Source organism: Schistocerca serialis, chromosome 5, assembly GCF_023864345.2.
Source record: "Schistocerca serialis cubense isolate TAMUIC-IGC-003099 chromosome 5, iqSchSeri2.2, whole genome shotgun sequence".
Lineage (NCBI taxonomy): Eukaryota > Metazoa > Arthropoda > Insecta > Orthoptera > Acrididae > Schistocerca > Schistocerca serialis.
In genome coordinates, this window is record NC_064642.1 from 326,583,695 (window position 1) to 326,603,577 (window position 19,883).

Sequence of the window (19,883 nt, forward strand, 5' to 3'; positions counted from 1 at the left end):
CGACCTGGGACCGGACCGTAGCGACGCACGGATGCACCCCAAGACCTAGGATCCTACGCAGTGCCGTAGGGGACCGCACCGCCACTTCCCAGCAAATTAGGGACACTGTTGCTCCTGGGGTATCGGCGAGGACCATTCGCAACCGTCTCCATGAAGCTGGGCTACGGTCCCGCACACCGTAAGGCCGTCTTCCGCTCACGCCCCAACATCGTGCAGCCCGCCTCCAGTGGTGTCGCGACAGGTGTGAATGGAGGGACGAATGGAGACGTGTCGTCTTCAGCGATGAGAGTCGCTTCTGCCTTGGTGCCAATGATGGTCGTATGCGTGTTTGGCGCCGTGCAGGTGAGCGCCACAATCAGGACTGCATACGACCGAGGCACACAGGGCCAACACCCGGCATCATGGTGTGGGGAGCGATCTCCTACACTGGCCGTACACCACTGGTGATCGTCGAGGGGACACTGAATAGTGCACGGTACATCCAAACCGTCATCGAACCCATCGTTCTACCATTCCTAGACCGGCAAGGGAACTTGCTGTTCCAACAGGACAATGCACGTCCGCATGTATCCCGTGCCACCCAACGTGCTCTAGAAGGTGTAAGTCAACTACCCTGGCCAGCAAGATCTCCGGATCTGTCCCCCATTGAGCATGTTTGGGACTGGATGAAGCGTCGTCTCACGCGGTCTGCACGTCCAGCACGAACGCTGGTCCAACTGAGGCGCTAGGTGGAAATGGCATGGCAAGCCGTTCCACAGGACTACATCCAGCATCTCTACGATCGTCTCCATGGGAGAATAGCAGCCTGCATTGCTGCGAAAGGTGGATATACACTGTACTAGTGCCGACATTGTGCATGCTCTGTTGCCTGTGTCTATGTGCCTGTGGTTCTGTCAGTGTGATCATGTGATGTATCTGACCCCAGGAATGTGTCAATAAAGTTTCCCCTTCCTGGGACAATGAATTCACGGTGTTCTTATTTCAATTTCCAGGAGTGTATGAAATTAACGCTGTCAGTACCTGGAGCTATGCTGTGCAGTTTCTGTGCACTAGTGTTTTGGGTTAGCGTGCAGGAGGGTGAGTTTTAGATTCTGGGTCGAGGCTTAGTTGTTTTTATTTGCTAAAAATAGTCTGCTTAGTACTGTATCTGGAGTCTTAGTCGTCATACAGCGATTACAATGGGTCGTCTAAAAACATTTTCATATTACAAAGACAGAAATAAAAGTACGTTCGTTTTCATTGCTCAGATTTTAAAGAGGCGTTTTGCACGTCGTGCACGGGAATTCTTTCGCGCCACTGTGTCTATTACATACCAAACCTGTTTCCTGTGTTACTCCCCCAAATGGTCCCATTGCAAGTATTTGCAGAGCACATTGCTACCCCTACTGGTGACGTAAGGCCCTAATGTAATTAACCTGAACATGGCAAGAATAATTGTTGGTATTAATAGATGGGACGATGGGGCGGTACACACAAAAAGGTTTTGAATGTAGTAGGTACAATGGTGTGAAACAATTCGCGTTCACGACGTGAAAAAGGCCTCTTTAATATTTGACGAATGAAACGATTGTACTTTGATTTCTGTTTTCGTAGTACATAAGGGGAAATGTTTTGTAGAAGACCCATTATAACCGTTGTATGACGATTAAGACTTCAGATACAGTTTCACGAGGACTACTTTTAGCAAATAAAAACAAATAATGCTCGACCTCCTGCGTGCTAACCCAAAACACTATCCACTGCACCAGCATCTCTTCTGAGAGAGATAGATACCGTACACGTGCTTAAAGTGTTGCCAGATTGCCAACCTTTAATCACCATTTCCTGCCCGAAATATGTGCAGGACGAAATTTTGGTGAGATCATTTTTGTGCTGGTATTACGAGAGGAATCGCGCTGCGAAGTCCGAGTGTGCGAATTTTTCATCACCCAGTAGAGAGAAAGACTAGGTTCAGATGTAGCTCACAATGACTGAATATAACGCGTTATCGAATTTCAAAACTTCAAATGACAAGCGGTAGAGAGCATTACTCGCCAACGTTATCCCTTCGCTAGTGCTTGTTGAGTGGTGGAACTATGCTGTTCATATTGTAAAAGAATCAACGCTTATTCAATGTCATCTATAGATCTAAGAATTACTAATCTTTGAACTTCGTTAAGCAGTTATTATAAAAAATTCTGAGTTCACTTCAGAGTGGTGTTGCTTGTGCTGACGTATCCTTTAGCTTGTAGTACCTTTCTGATGTTTTAAATGAATGTGTCCTCTTTAAAATGGCATTTGATGTTTTATTATCACGGTAGCAGACGAGTGAAGCGTGTGAAGCGCGACAGCTGTAGCCGATTTCGACGATAACTCGACGTTGTATTCGTTCAAAGGACGAAAAAAAGACGAAAGACAGCAATTTCAAAAACTGACTGGAGAATTTGTCAACTAGTGCAACGTTAGTTGAAAGTTCAAAAAAATTGTGGTCACGCAGATTCTTCTAAAATTTGAGAAGAACGGTTTATTTGTGAGATGAAACATTTTCTCTGTATACATGGACAAACTGGACTGTGGCGAGTGGTACATTGATAGTGGTACGATGTATCACGTAACAAGTGAAAGTGATTAGTACACTTACGCGTGAAGCATCTGAAATTTCAAGGAAGATGGATAGCATCGAACATAGTACACAAATTGTAGCAGCATTTCCAGACAGTATTTCAATTTTGAGTTTGAGTTGTGCTTGGTAATGGTCTGATGGCTATTCTAAATTTTGTAATGGGGTTTTTGGATGTTGGGTGATTCTGCTCTTTTAGTTGGGAGACTTTTTTCTTTCACGTAGGTTCTCTTCTGTGAGAGGCTTGCTGGCAGGCCTAGGACTGAAGAGGGTTCCTGTTTCATGCCCTGTACCGGGACGCGCTATTTTACTGTAAACTCAGTTATGCCTCTTCATGGACTCACATTTTAATGTACGCTCAGCATTTTTTTTCTAAGAATTTTTGTTGGCTTTGTTTAGCTTTTATTATGTTAACTATGTGGATAGTTGTTGTTATTATTGATTTATAATATTGCGAATACCGCTGAAGATGGGACACAGATACAGACGGCTTGTGCTTTCCGTTTTAGAAATAAGCAATTTTTATAATTATAGCGGATTTTATCAGTGATAATGAATATCAACAGTTGTGGATGCCTCAACAAGAAGTGTACTTGCTAACGATAAAGCTTTCTTACTCCGCCTTGGTGACTGCACGGTCAGCGCGACGGATCGCTAAGGAAAGGGCGCCGGCTTCGATTTCCGTCCGCGTCGGAGACTTTTTCCCGCTCAGAGTTGGGTGTTCTGTTGGCCTTACGATCGTGTCGTAATAATTACACAAATGAGGTAACTGAATGGGTATCAGTATCGATAACTTCTGACGCTACTCATCTTTGGTTGTACGATGGCGTCTGTTGATTAAGGTTGTGGTCTTCCCGCTTATGCGGCATTATGGTTCTTGGTCGAATTTACCCTGCCCACGGTAGGCTTAAATTTGAACTAATTTACTTGCACACTACTCTCTTGCTGCATTTGTACGCTTTAGATGACAGATGTTCACCTGTCGAAACATCGGTGGTTGTCGAATACTTCACCCGGCTACATTCCCGCAGGCTGCTTGAGCATTTTATAGGCTGGGAAAAACTCAAGTTCCATAATCTTCAGTGGAGTAGTGGGACAACTACATGAAAAATTACTATTTCGACGATTCCATTTTATAAACCACCCCTATACCTGAGGGTTTTAGGAGTTACCTTTGAGAACTCTTCTCCACACAGTGGAGAGCTGAGGCAGTCAAATCGCGAGTGGCATCGGTCCGCTCGTAGTTGGTAATGGAGGTTTTCCTTTTTATGCTAGAGGTTTAACACTGAGCGACGACAGCGGCTGGAAAGATTGAAATGCCCTAACAGAACACAGAATAATTCTACTGTAGCTCTGGTCAATAACTTTTTATTTACGACGGTGGCAGAATGTACCTGTGGCAGTATCGTAAAAAATAGTAGTTAAATCGACAAATTACGATACCAGTTCGTGACTTTCATCGCTTGGTACTGCCAAAAAAGTGAAGGTAATGAAGTCGGGACAAAACATCTTTCGTCAATAGAATTTTGACATTAATGGAAACATGTCGTGGTGTCTCAGCCTATGGCGAGGGACAAGGAAGCTAATTTCGATTTACCGGAATCTGTGAACAGCAGCAGGAGTGTAAATTAAAATTGACATGTTCAGCTCCGCGTATCTTAAATGTAACTAAATTTGTTGTTCTACACTACTGGCCATTAAAATTGCTACACCACGAAGTTGACGTGCTACAGACGCGAAATTTAACTGACCGGAAGAAGATGCTGTGACATGCAAATAATTAGCTTTACAGAGCACTCACACAAGGTTGGCGCCGGTGAAGACACCTACAACGTACTGGCATGAGGAAAGTTTCCAGTCGATTTCTCATACACAAACAGCAGTTGACATGCTTTGCCTGGTGAAAAGTTGTTGTGATGCCTCGAGTAAGGAGGAGAAATGCGTACCATCACATTTCTCACTTTGATAAAGGTCGGATTGTAGCATATCGCGATTGCGGTTTATCGTATCGTGACATTGCTGCTCAAGTTGGTCGAGATCCAATGACTGTTAGCACAATATGGAATCGGTGGCTTCGGGAGGGTAATACGGAACGCCGTGCTGGATCCCAACGGCCTCGTATCACTAGCAGTCGAGATGACAGGTATCTTATCCGCATGGCAGTAACGCATCGTGCACCCACGTCTCGATCCATGAGTCAACAGATGGGGACGTTTGCAAGACAACAACCATCTGCACGAACAGTTCGACGACGTTTGCAGCAGCATGGACTATCAGCTCGGAGACCATGGCTGCGGTTACCCTTGACACTGCATCACAGTCAGGAGCGCCTGCGATGGTGTACTCAACGACGGACCTGGGTGCACGAATGGCAAAACATCATTTTTTCGGATGAATTCAGCTTATGTTTACAGCATCGTGATGGTCGCATCCGTGTTAAGCGACATCGCGGTGAACGCACATTGGAAGCGTGTGTTCATCATCGCCATACTGGCGTATCACGCAGTGTGATGGTATGGGTGCCGTTGATTACACGTCTCGGCCATGTTTTGTTCGCCTTGACGGCACTTTGAACAGTGGACGTTATATTTCAGATGTGTTATGACCCGTGGCTCTACCCTTCATTCGACCCCTGCGAAACCCTACATTTCAGCAGGATAATGCACGACCGTATGTTGCAGGTCCTGTACGGGCCTTTCTAGATACAGAAAATGTTCGACTGCTGCCCTGGCCAGCACATTCTCCAGATGTCTCACCAATTGAAAACGTCTGGTCAATGGTGGCCGAGCAACTGGCTCGTCACAATACGCCAGTCACTACTCTTGATGAACTGTGGTGTCGCGTTGAAGCTGCAGGGGCAGCTGCACCTGTACACGCCATTCAAGCTCTGTTTGACTCAATGCCCAGGCGTATCAAGGCCGTTATTACGGCCAGAGGTGGTTGTTCTGGGTACTGATTTCTCACGATCTATGTACCCAAATTGCGTGAAAATGAAATTACATGTCAGTTCTAGCATAATATATTTGTCCAGTGAATACCGGTTTACCATATGCGTTCCTTCTTGGTGTAGCAATTTTAATGGCCAGTACTGTAATTTTTTTACTGAATTTATGTAACATAGCTACCTACAAACTGTATCAAGCAGTGGTAACAGTTATTTCTACCTGTACAATGAACCTTTTGAAAGGAAAAGGCCAAGTGAAGTGATAAATTGCCCACACTATTTGGTTAAAAACATACATAATAAAATGTAGAACATTTGTATGAATTTACTGATAACTCCAGTGCTCGAAACAAAAATCACGGCATGTGATATCTATACACATAAGAGTTCAAAGTAATTCTGGGTTAGTTGATGAGGAAAGAACATGAGCAGCTATACTTATCAAGCGAATGGAACAAAAATCGTCGAAAGTACGCCAAGGAAGTGCACTGTGACTGGTTACACAAGATTTCTTTTTATTCTCGTCGCACCTAAAGAAGAGGCCGATTCGGTTTAACATTAAGAGTGCTGATAATGGAAGGTTTACTGTTTAAAAATACAGGTTCTTTTAATACTCCACTGAATGCAAGCAAGCAATTCACTGTTGTGCATCATTATCACAATTTCGCTATCATGATTTCGTCCTTCAGAAAGCTTCGACATACACAAGAGAAACAACAAACATGAGACCACAATTTATACAAAATCTATAATCATCAGCACCATTTTTCACAACCAGTCCAGTCACCCCGTAACACATAAAGACCGCAGCTTCAGATATTTACTACACAGACTGAACAAAACACCCATGAACGAACATGATTTCACAGAAGAACTGAACGCAACAGAACAAATTGCACAGGGGAATGGGTATGATACAAAGACTGTAGATACAATAAACCACAAACTACAAAAACAGGATACGCATAGTCACGAAACACACACACACACACACACACACACACACACAGATGCAAACCGACTCAGCAAATTAGCAGACAGTAAGCAGTAAATGTCATATAATGACTTACAAAAACAAAGTCACGCACAGGGTGAAAATATATTAAAGAGACAAGGGCTCAACATAGCATACAAAGCCAACAACAAAAGACAGAATATATTTGGAAAAATACCACTAACACTGTCAAATACAGCCAGCCCAAAATACACCAACTAACTTGCAGCTGCTATTGATCTGTAGGTGTGGCACAAGCATGCAGGAATTGCAGAACGTGGCCTACAGAACATCTCAGTGTACTGAAAGCCAGAAGATCACGCTCACTATTTGCAGATCACCTAAAAGCACAGAATCACCACCTAACCAACACAGAAACCGACTTCAAAATTCCTTAAAACTAGTAATAGTCTATAGCAGAACTCAACAACAGAAGAAAACTATGATATCCAAGAATCAATAGTCCAGGGAAAGAAAGTACTAAACGAATATACATCACTGTCCCATAAAGCTCTCTAAGCCACAATAGTTGAACTATACGAATAACACCTTCCCCAAAACTATGTAGACGATAAACTTCTAAAATTGAATTCCTGTCTCCCCACACGGCGCACCATTCACTCTAGTTGCCTATCCATAGCTCCCTCACTCTATCTGTCTCCTTCTCTCTGCTTGAAAAACACACACACACACACACACACACACACACACTAAACACCAAAATTGTGAACAACAACACATTGAAATATGCGCGCCAAATCCCAAACAAACTTTACTCGAAGTAAATGAATACCACACAGTCACAAGAATACGCAAAGACGGCGAAAACGCTGTGCTTTTCCAGAAACCATATAAAATGAATGTTTAACGACAAAAACGAAAGAAATAAGCTTGTTGGTTCAAAATGGTTCAAATGGCTCTGAGCGCTATGGGACTTAACATCTGAGGTCATCAGTCCCCTAGAACTTAGAACTACTTAAACCTAACTAACCTAAGGACATCACACACATTCATGCCCGAGGCAGGACTCGGACCTGCAACCGTAGCAGCAGGGCGGTTCCGGACTGAAGCGCCTAGAACCGCTCGGCCACAGCCAAAAATTTCTATTGAGGTTAATATGTAACAATTTTGCAGAAGGTAAATAGACAACCCACAGCAGATGGCACAAAAAGCGCAGAAAATGTCTATGTGAAAACAAAACTACAAAATTGTCTAGCATAAGGCGGAATTCTTCGCTAATTAAATTGAATTTCTTTGAGGAAAACTTTATGAAGTGCCTCTGGCAGTTAAAGCTGAGAAATGGAATTTTGTAATAAAATGATCTGTGACAGAACTTATAGCGTCCCCAGTGCCAAATTTTTTATCATGTAGCCGTAAAATAATAATTTCTCTGTGTAGGTTTAGATTGCAAAGAAATAATTTATGACAGAATGATCTAAAGAGACGACAAGATACGCTCTTTTGTTAATTTTTTAGTCGACTTCACTTCTTCTTTTGTCTTGAATGTATCTAGAGGGACATCTTGCGTGTGCTGACGAATGTAAGCATATTTGTATGAGTTAAACATATAATATAACGATTTAATATTATTGTGCACTTTTAATTTGTGAGAGGTGATCCCGATTTCATGTCCGCCTTCCTTGAATTAACCTGCATTCAAGTAATTTACAGCTCAACAATCGCAGCGGCCGATGCAGCCAACGACGCCATTACGTGGCGATATTAACTTACGAAAAATTTGCGGAAGCGGAAAACTCGCCAGCTATTAACATAATATTAATTTTTCTCCACAGCCGCACGAAGTTGCAGAAATACTTAGCTTTAAGATTCTTATTTTCAGTACCATAGCTGAGAGCCAGAGCCAGGACTCCGACTACAATACAATGGTCAACGGAGGTAAGAAAAATACTCTCGCGCGTGTGTGGGCCGCAATTTTAATTAATAACTAAAGATTTCTTGCTTTAAAGTGAACTGACTAGCCGAGGAAAGTAATATGAAAAGTTTATTACATTGTTCAACTTAAATATCATTTTTATTAAGGCCCACCACGTAAGTCGGCAACAATCAAAAAATAATAATAACAATAATAATATATACATTAAATTACGACGGCCGACGGACACGAGATTGGCGCCGCAACTTTGGGGCCCGATTAATATGATTCTATTGTATTGAATGTAATTATGTATGTGTCTAATTGTTGTAAAATATTAATGCTTGTATGAATTTTTTTACATGTACAACAACAAAACCACACCCTGAGGAGATCTGGAGAGGAAAAAGTGTAGAAAAGAAAGAGGATTGCGAGAAAGAAAAATAAGTAAGGTAAGGCCTATTGTGCAAGCATCCTGTGTAGCTCTGTGCGGGATATCGAACCCATGTGCACATGAGATACCTTCGGTGTTTTGTGTATTTATGTGTTTATTTTTGGAGGGGATAATTATTCGTTTTGTGTATTTAATGTTTATTTTTGGAGGGGATAATTAATCGTGTGTGTATCAGTGTTAAAGATTTGTCAGTGGCTTAAAGTGAATTTAGTATGGGTAAGATAGGACAACCTAAAGCATCCGTACCAGAAGAATAAAATTCTGTTAATATGGAAAGTGAGGATCATTTGCAATACGTAAACGAATCCCAAGCCACCGCCTCCGATAACATAATTTCCGGAGTGGGGGGCGAGGATCTGTGGTCGGTGAATGACGCTCCACAGCAGAATGGGAATAGATTAACAACTCCACTGCCTGGGCAGGGGGGCCAATCGAGTGCTAGATTAAGCGGGGCACCAGTATGCTCACCGATTGCAGACCCTTTTGCTGAATTTCTGCGCAGGTTAGAAGAAAGAGATAGGGAAAGAGACGAAAAACTGGGTCAGATGCTGCATGAGCAGGAGAAAAAATTAACGCAAAAGCTCATTGAGCAAGAGCAGCGCAGTGAAGCAAAGCTAGATAGTATCCAAAGCGAACTTGCCGAGATCCGGGACGCTTGCAAAGAGATCCCCGATCTTGTGCAAAGCTTAGCCGGAGAGATGCAAAAATTACAGATATCGCAGGCTAGGCTTGAAGACAATGTCCAGACTTTAACCAACCGCGTGGATAATGTGGAGATAGATGCACGGAAAAGTATTGACGCATATTTGGAAGTGCAAGCTCAAAAAGTAGAAAAAGAATTAAATGAATGGCTAGAAGTAAAGGATCGCGAGATATCTGCAAAGAATGAAAGCGATGTAAAAACAGCTGTAGAACAAGCGACTGCGGCCGCGAGTGTAAATATTGACGTTAGCGCTGCCGCACTACGTGCCGAATTAACACAGATCAAATCCCGTGTGACTGCGGAGTTGCCAAATTGGCAACAGGAGGTCGCGCGGAGACTGTCTGCGTTGGAAAGCAATGTAAACAGTGGCGGACAGATCATGAATCCGACTCCGCGTACTGATTACTATAATAACGCTGACGGTAGGCAGGGTGCGAGTGCGCAACCGCAACCTAATGCGAATTATGAGCACGAACAACACGCGATACCGTGCAGCGCACATCACGAAGTGATGAATGTCCCAGAATGTAGCAATCAGATGTGCAAAAAAGAGGACAATGTAAAAAAACACAGGACATTCCAACCCTTCAATAGCGAAAAACGAAATGTCCACCCTGTTGTATTTATTAAGAGCTTCAGGAATGTGTTTCCCAGGACATGGACGGAAAGACAAAGAATACAGTTCGTGGTCTCCTTTATTCAAGGTGACGCGGCACTGTGGGCCACCGACGTGTCCGAAAAATGTCTAACGATGCAACAGTTTGAAGGTGCATTCTTGCAAAAATTCTGGTCCGATAGCGTCCAAGAAAGACTACGAAAGGAGTTGTACAGTCCAGAAATGTACAATCCTAAGATGGGAACGTTACGCAAATATTTCGAAAAGTATATAAACAAAACCAGGTACTGGGACGAGCCAATGTCCGATCGTGACATAATCAGATTAATAAAAATGAAGTTGCCCAGTGAAATTAAAAGATATTTCATCAATGTGCCGGAATACGATATAGAACAATTCATGGAAATAGTGGATTCTGTTGACTTATTGATCGAAGATATGAAAACCGAAAACAAGTGGAACCATGCAGGCTGTAATCAACAAAAAGCCGATTACAATAGCAGCCACAGTAACGGTAGTAACTTAGTACCAAATGGTAACGGGAATAGGCAAGAGCACCGGCAACAGAATCAAGGCACAAACAATGGCAATGGTTATATCGGCAACGGTTATAATCGTCAAAATCGAAAGAGACATCATGATGGACGCATGAGTAATGGATATAATGGTAACGGCAATCCGCAATGGCGCAACAATCGAAACCAGTGGCGTGGTCGTAACGAACCGACACCACAGTGGCAACAAAACACAGCGCCACAATGGAACGCCAACCCAGGTCCGTCACAGAACATGTCAGGGAGTTACAACCGACCACCACAAAACCAGAGCCATACACAATATCAAAATACACCATCGGGGAGGCAGGGCGGCCAACCCAACAGTAGCAACAACAACAACCAGAACCACAATGTGAGGTTAGTGGAAGTGACAGACAACTGTCAACCCACTAATGCTCATCCGTTAAACTAAAGACAGCCACAATACGCTCTCCGTTGTTGGCTGCAGGATGGTGTAGTGAGGGCACATTCACGAATGACAGCCATAAACTTTGTATGCTGAGATACAATGAGGGAACAAAAATAGAAAAGGAACTTGTAGACATACCGCAGACATGTAACCGAACCGACAAAAGTGTTGTGCAGGCTATATTGCAAGCAGATATGTATGGAGCACCAATACACATAATAGTCGATACCGGTGCGTCAACCAATGTCATGAGCGCAAATTTTTACAAGTACTTGAGTCAAAATAATAGAATACCAGTATTGCCAGTGAAGAATTGTCGTGTTACAGGTGCAGTAGGTGCACAATCTCATATCATAAAGCACCAGGTGCAAGTCGAGTTTACGGTAGGAAATGAAGCAATGAAAAGCTCGTTCCTAGTAGTTAGGGGATTAGGTGTTGCTTGCATCCTGGGGATGGAATTTTTACGCCAGAGGGACGCAAAAATCGACCTCTTGTGCGGGGAAGTAAGCCTTATGAATGAGGATAGACGTGTAATTTTGCCATTGTTGAGGACACGGGAAGTGCACGGTAAATATTGCCGGAGCTTTCAAACGAGATTCGAAGGAATACAGGTAACGAATTTATATTCTGACTTAAGTACAAGACAAGCATATTATAAAGATTTTATTACTGAAGATAAAGAGGAAAAAAGGAAACTGATAGCCATGCAAGTTAGGGAGTCAGAACATTTGACTGAAGCACAACAAAACAAATTGACTCAGCTACTTACAGATTATGAGAATGTGTTTTCGGAAAAACCCGGTGTTATCGAGGGCTACACCTATAACATCGAAGTGGTACCTCACGATACTTTCTGTCACACAAACTACACCATCCCGTGGTCAAAGGAGGAGGCAATTCCGAAGGAAACAAGAAAAATACTTACAAAGACTTAAAGAAGTTTGCTCAGTAGAGCAACGTTTACATATATGAGTAGTAGGTTAAATTTATAGTGTACTTTTTCTGTGTGTAAATGTTCAGATTTTAGTGTAACATTTAAAGACAATGAGGCACACAAGATTAGTGCGATTCAATTTTGCAGATGTTAAGGAATGCAGCTTTACTGTATGATTACATGATGATGGCGTCCTCTTGGGTAAAATATTCCGGAGGTAAAATAGTCCCCCATTCGGATCTCCGGGCGGGGACTACTCAAGAGGATGTCGTTATCAGGAGAATGAAAACTGGCGTTCTACGGATCGGAGCGTGGAATGTCAGATCCCTTAATCGGGCAGGTAGGTTAGAAAATTTAAAAAGGGAAATGGATAGGTTGAAGTTAGATATAGTGGGAATTAGTGAAGTTCGGTGGCAGGAGGAACAAGACTTCTGGTCAGGTGACTACAGGGTTATAAACACAAAATCAAATAGGGGTAATGCAGGAGTAGGTTTAATAATGAATAGGAAAATAGGAATGCGGGTAAGCTACTACAAACAGCATAGTGAACGCATTATTGTGGCCAAGATAGATACGAAGCCCACACCTACTACAGTAGTACAAGTTTATATGCCAACTAGCTCTGCAGATGACGAAGAAATTGAAGAAATGTATGATGAAATAAAAGAAATTATTCAGATTGTGAAGGGAGACGAAAATTTAATAGTCATGGGTGACTGGAATTCGAGTGTAGGAAAAGGGAGAGAAGGAAACATAGTAGGTGAATATGGATTGGGGGACAGAAATGAAAGAGGAAGCCGCCTGGTAGAATTTTGCACAGAGCACAACATAATCATAACTAACACTTGGTTTAAGAATCATGAAAGAAGGTTGTATACATGGAAGAACCCTGGAGATACTAAAAGGTATCAGATAGATTATATAATGGTAAGACAGAGATTTAGGAACCAGGTTTTAAATTGTAAGACATTTCCAGGGGCAGATGTGGACTCTGACCACAATCTATTGGTTATGACCTGTAGATTAAAACTGAAGAAACTGCAAAAAGGTGGGAATTTAAGGAGATGGGACCTGGATAAACTAAAAGAACCAGAGGTTGTACAGAGATTCAGGGAGAGCATAAGGGAGCAATTGACAGGAATGGGGGATATAAATACAGTAGAAGAAGAATGGGTAGCTTTGAGGGATGAAGTAGTGAAGGCAGCAGAGGATCAAGTAGGTAAAAAGACGAGGGCTAGTAGAAATCCTTGGGTAACAGAAGAAATATTGAATTTAATTGATGAAAGGAGAAAATATAAAAATGCAGTAAGTGAAACAGGCAAAAAGGAATACAAACGTCTCAAAAATGAGATTGACAGGAAGTGCAAAATGGCTAAGCAGGGATGGCTAGAGGACAAATGTAAGGATGTAGAGGCCTATCTCACTAGGGGTAAGATAGATACCGCCTACAGGAAAATTAAAGAGACCTTTGGAGATAAGAGAACGACTTGTATGAATATCAAGAGCTCAGATGGAAACCCAGTTCTAAGCAAAGAAGGGAAAGCAGAAAGGTGGAAGGAGTATATAGAGGGTCTATACAAGGGCGATGTACTTGAGGACAATATTATGGAAATAGAAGAGGATGTAGATGAAGATGAAATGGGAGATATGATACTGCGTGAAGAGTTTGACAGAGCATTGAAAGACCTGAGTCGAAACAAAGCCCCCGGAGTAGACAATATTCCATTGGAAATACTGACGGCAGTGGGAGAGCCAGTCCTGACAAAACTCTACCATCTGGTGAGCAAGATGTATGAGACAGGCGAAATACCCTCAGACTTCAAGAAGAATATAATAATTCCAATCCCAAAGAAAGCAGGTGTTGACAGATGTGAAAATTACCGAACTATCAGCTTAATAAGTCACAGCTGCAAAATACTAACACGAATTCTTTACAGACGAATGGAAAAACTAGTAGAAGCCAACCTCGGGGAAGATCAGTTTGGATTCCGTAGAAACACTGGAACACGTGAAGCAATACTGACCTTACGACTTATCTTAGAAGAAAGATTAAGGAAAGGCAAACCTACGTTTCTAGCATTTGTAGACTTAGAGAAAGCTTTTGACAATGTTGACTGGAATACTCTCTTTCAAATTCTAAAGGTGGCAGGGGTAAAATACAGGGAGCGAAAGGCTATTTACAATTTGTACAGAAACCAGATGGCAGTTATAAGAGTCGAGGGACATGAAAGGGAAGCAGTGGTTGGGAAGGGAGTAAGACAGGGTTGTAGCCTCTCCCCGATGTTGTTCAATCTGTATATTGAGCAAGCAGTAAAGGAAACAAAAGAAAAATTTGGAGTAGGTATTAAAATTCATGGAGAAGAAATAAAAACTTTGAGGTTCGCCGATGACATTGTAATTCTGTCAGAGACAGCAAAGGACTTGGAAGAGCAGTTGAATGGAATGGACAGTGTCTTGAAAGGAGGATATAAGATGAACATCAACAAAAGCAAAACAAGGATAATGGAATGTAGTCTAATTAAGTCGGGTGATGCTGAGGGAATTAGATTAGGAAATGAGGCACTTAAAGTAGTAAAGGAGTTTTGCTATTTGGGGAGCAAAATAACTGATGATGGTCGAAGTAGAGAGGATATAAAATGTAGGCTGGCAATGGCAAGGAAAGCGTTTCTGAAGAAGAGAAATTTGTTAACATCCAGTATTGATTTAAGTGTCAGGAAGTCATTTCTGAAAGTATTCGTATGGAGTGTAGCCATGTATGGAAGTGAAACATGGACGATAAATAGTTTGGACAAGAAGAGAATAGAAGCTTTCGAAATGTGGTGCTACAGAAGAATGCTGAAGATTAGATGGGTAGATCACATAACTAATGAGGAAGTATTGAATAGGATTGGGGAGAAGAGAAGTTTGTGGCACAACTTGACCAGAAGAAGGGATCGGTTGGTAGGACATGTTCTGAGGCATCAAGGGATCACCAATTTAGAATTGGAGGGCAGTGTGGACGGTAAAAATCGTAGAGGGAGACCAAGAGATGAATACACTAAGCAGATTCAGAAGGATGTAGGTTGCAGTAGGTACTGGGAGATGAAAAAGCTTGCACAGGATAGAGTAGCATGGAGAGCTGCATCAAACCAGTCTCAGGACTGAAGACCACAACAACAACAAGGAATAATAGTATTTTTAAGCAATTGCATTTTGAAGAAAAAAGAAATGAACGTAGGTTTAAGAATATTTTACAAATTTCATGTTGAAAAATGCTTTAAAAAAAAATTCAACAGCATGTAACGATGAAAGAATTTTTCATTAGTGTGTCATGAATATTTTTGAACTGTAGTAGTAATGAAACTTATGAAATTCAATATTATAGTGTATATGTTATTCCATGTATTTATGTCTATACCGATCTTGAAATATGCTCAATCATAATTTACTGAACAACATGAGTGCAGGGTGTACATCACCCAAGGTACCTCATGTGTTGTGGACAAGGTACAAACCAAATCAGTAAACGCGATTACCGCTAAGCACTGTTAAAATATATTGTCATCTGCTAAGGCAGAGATTTGCACGAATTTGTAGTGTAAACAAAAGTCACAAATCTAACATTAATCTAGGAACTTGCACGCTAGGCCTAGATTATAAAATGTGTACAATAATGCGAGAGGCAAGGTTTTGTAAAGTCGAGCCTGGCTCTGGAGGGCAAGTACGCAATGAGTGGGCAGACATGACATGGGGACTGACCTCAGATGAGACGGAAATACAATTGTATAGTCAAAAAATCTGAAGGCAAGTACGACTCTAAGTGGAAAAGGAAAAGAGACAAGTAGTGCGAGAGACTGGTAAAATCCAGCACAAGCCAAAATCCAGTTCAGACTGAATGAAATACATTAGTGTTTGTGAACTTATCGAAACAGTTACTTTAAACAGTGTGAAATACTGTGAAGGTGAAACTGTGATATGGACAGTGAAGTGCTAGTATTGAACGTTCAACAGCGGTGAGGACGCCAAACGCCAATATTAGGCACGAAAAACTGTGAATTTGCTTATAAATGTGAACTGTTAACGTGAAGTGAACCCACAGTCAATATTTTTGGGACAGACTGTAGTTTCAGTGAGCACAATAATGCGAGACTGGAATGCGATGCGTGGACTGTTGCAAAACAGCGACCGCAGAAACGGCGAATGTTTGTGCTAAGCTCGTATTGGGACACTCACCAGTGCCTGCGAGTGCGGCGAAAACATAAATAATTTTATCAAGACAAAAACTGACGTGTAATGGAAACAGTATTGCATCAAAACTGCATTCACGGCAGAAGGTCCATGTCATGTTTTCTGCAAGACAGTGCTAGCTTGACACTCGGAAACTGGCGAAAACTTAACAACAACTGCCGCACTAATAAATGCTCCTTTCCCACTAGCGTAACCATCTGCAGCGGGAAACAAATATTACGTTGGTTGTGTGTGTGTTTCATGTACTACGTCGGAGATGCGTAGCAGAGCTGACTCCTGCCAACAAGAGCGGGGGGCGGATATCATCCCACTTCGCCACGCCCGGCCGAGACAGAAGCGCATCGCCAACGGTGCAGCCGATCAGCTGATTCTGACGTTCCGCGACGGCGAGACACACGCTGGCGTCGAGCGGGCGTTGACCTCTCCGCAGCCGCCGCGAACGCCGAGCACCGAACACACCAACCGACGCCGTCGCGAGCCAAACGTCGCGGCGTAGATCATCAACGACACCGCAATCAATTGTTTTAATGACCTCATTTTTTGCATAGTGCAACAAAAATATTTGTATGCACATCCTGTACTCCAATGACATTCCAGAAACAATTAAGTGAAAGTGACCAAAGCAGTTAGTCTGTCGCTCCGCCGAGGTTTTCCCCAGGTTTCCCTACGGCCGCGCCAAATGGGGAGCGAACAGTTGACACCCCTGGGACTTCAAATATTCCGGACTAACTCGTGGTTGTATACCTTGAACTTCATCTGTATTACACTTTGTGTGCAACGCACCTCAGTAATTACAACATACGATGTGACATATGTAAACTGTGAAAGAAAAATCTGCGTGTGGACACTGTGGACATGAAAGTGGAAATATTTGTGTCAAAAAACACGAACATTTTTTATGACACAAACATTTCGGGGGGCAATATAGCGTCCCCAGTGCCAAATTTTTTGTCATGTAGCCGTAAAATAATAATTTCTCTGTGTAGGTTTAGATTGCAAAGAAATAATTTATGACAGAATGATCTAAAGAGACGACAAGATACGCTCTTTTGTTAATTTTTTAGTCGACTTCACTTCTTCTTTTGTCTTGAATGTGTCTAGAGGGACATCTTGCGTGTGCTGACAAATGTAAGCATATTTGTATGAGTTAAACATATAATATAACGATTTTATATTATTGTGCACTTTTAATTTGTAAGAGGTGATCCCGATTTCATGTCCGCCTTCCTTGAATTAACCTGCATTCAAGTAATTTACAGCTCAACAATCGCAGCGGCCGATGCAGCCAACGACGCCATTACGTGGCGAATTTAACTTATGAAAAATTTGCGGAAGCGGAAAACTCGCCCGCTATTAGCATAATATTAATTTTTCTCCACAGCCGCACGAAGTTGCAGAAATACTTAGCTTTAAGATTCTTATTTTCAGTACCATAGCCGAGAGCCAGAGCCAGGACTCCGACTACAATACAATGGTCAACGGAGGTAAGAAAAATACTCTCGCGCGTGTGTGGGCCGCAATTTTAATTAATAACTAAAGATTTCTTGCTTTAAAGTGAACTGACTAGCCGAGGAAAGTAATATGAAAAGTTTATTACATTGTTCAACTTAAATATCATTTTTATTAAGGCCCACCACGTAAGTCGGCAACAATCAAAAAATAATAATAACAATAATAATATATACATTAAATTACGACGGCCGACGGACGCGAGAAACTGTGACCAATGCTACATCTATTTCATCAGAAGGAGAAGTACAATGAAGTTATTAACTTTCCACAGCTATGGCTTTTATTCGGAAAGCCCTTATTTGTAACACCCAGACTCACCATCCTGCTACGAAAACTGACAACGCCCAGGAGAGCGGTGTGCTGACCCCAACCCTCTCCATACACGAATCAAGTGACTCCTATCGGTTGAAAACGACACGGTGGTCGTTCCGTGCCATTGGAGCTTCTGAGGTATGTTCGGAAGGAATGGAAACTCACCATAATATTCAGTAACCTGTAGCGCTAATACTTGTTGTTCTTTAATCACTTGTTTATACATTTTGCATCATATTCACAAAACAAATTTGTTTGATGCAAGAAAGAGACAGCTCCTATTTCTTTTTTTTTTTTTTTTAATTCAGTAAATCCATACATACTATAACAATGTATGTATGTGTGTTATTCATCTCCTCCTAAACACATTAACTGATTTCAACCAAACATGTTTACATATCAATCACAGTCGGGAAAGAATCGCTTACTCCATGACGCATCAAGCATGACGTTTTATTTAATTACTGCTTTACTTATAACTGTATTCACGACACGTTTTGCAGACAATACTCACACATACCGTTGAATCATTGAACGTAATTTATTTAAGGAGATAATGCGCCGTACACTGAGTTGCAGGAAAAACTGCTGCATCATGCACGACGTTTCAGTTCATTACGTCGTTAGTGCTGAATCTGTTCGCAACACATTTGGCGTACAGTATGTAAATATACCACTGAATGTCCTTCAAAATTATATCATGGTATGGCATATTGTTTAGCGGATATAACGTCATAAACATTGAGCTGTGTGGAAATGAAACTGCAGGAAGAAATTTCCTGCAGACACAGTTGATATTTGTATACAAATATGTGTGAAATACGTTAAATATATGTAACGTGCGCATACTTTGTCAAAGCCATAGGTGAAAAGCTCCTCCTATACCCCTGGATAGATTTCAATAAAACTTGGTACACATATTACTTAGTGTCTGGAAAGAAATACTGTTATGGTAAGAACTTCCAGACTGCAATTGGAAGGAAGGAAGGAAGGAAGACTGGGTCGACATCGAGGTCATTAGAGACGGAGCACAAGCTCGTATTACGTCAGCGATGGGGAAGGAAACTGGTTGTGCTCTTTCAAAGGAACCACACCGACATTTAGCTGGAGCGCTTTAGGGAAATCATGAAAAACCTAAATCTGGATGGCTGGATGCGGATTTGTCCACTCGAATGCGAGTCCAGTATGCTAACCACGGTACCACATAGCTCGGTCCTGCGATTGGGGTGCGATGATAACTTGGTGATGGTGAGAGAAGGTCGAGAGGAGGAGATAGACAGAGAGGGGGTAGAAGGAGATGGCCACAAGTAGGTGGAAAAGGATGTGGACAGGGAAAGGGGAAGAAGGAAAAGGATGGCGGTTGGGAGTCACCTTCAGGAAAACTGTCCATGCTGTCAATAAAATCAGGAAACAAAACATCCTCACTGATTAACATGCACACACTAACAAGTGACTACAACAGATGAGACTCATGCGAATTAGAACACTTCTGGGAACTTCTGGAAGAAATCATGAACAATATTCCTTAATGTCGCATCAAGATTCTGCCAGGTGACTTTAGTGGGCAGGGAAAGAAAAATAACACTGAAAAATTTCTGGATTGTATACCATTCATAACAGTATTATGAAAAATGGCAAACACTTCATAAACTTCTGCCAAAACTTTAATCACAAAATTATGTCGATACAATTCACGAAACCCAAAAATAAACTAGTGACATAGAAATCCCTGAATAAAACACTCAAAGA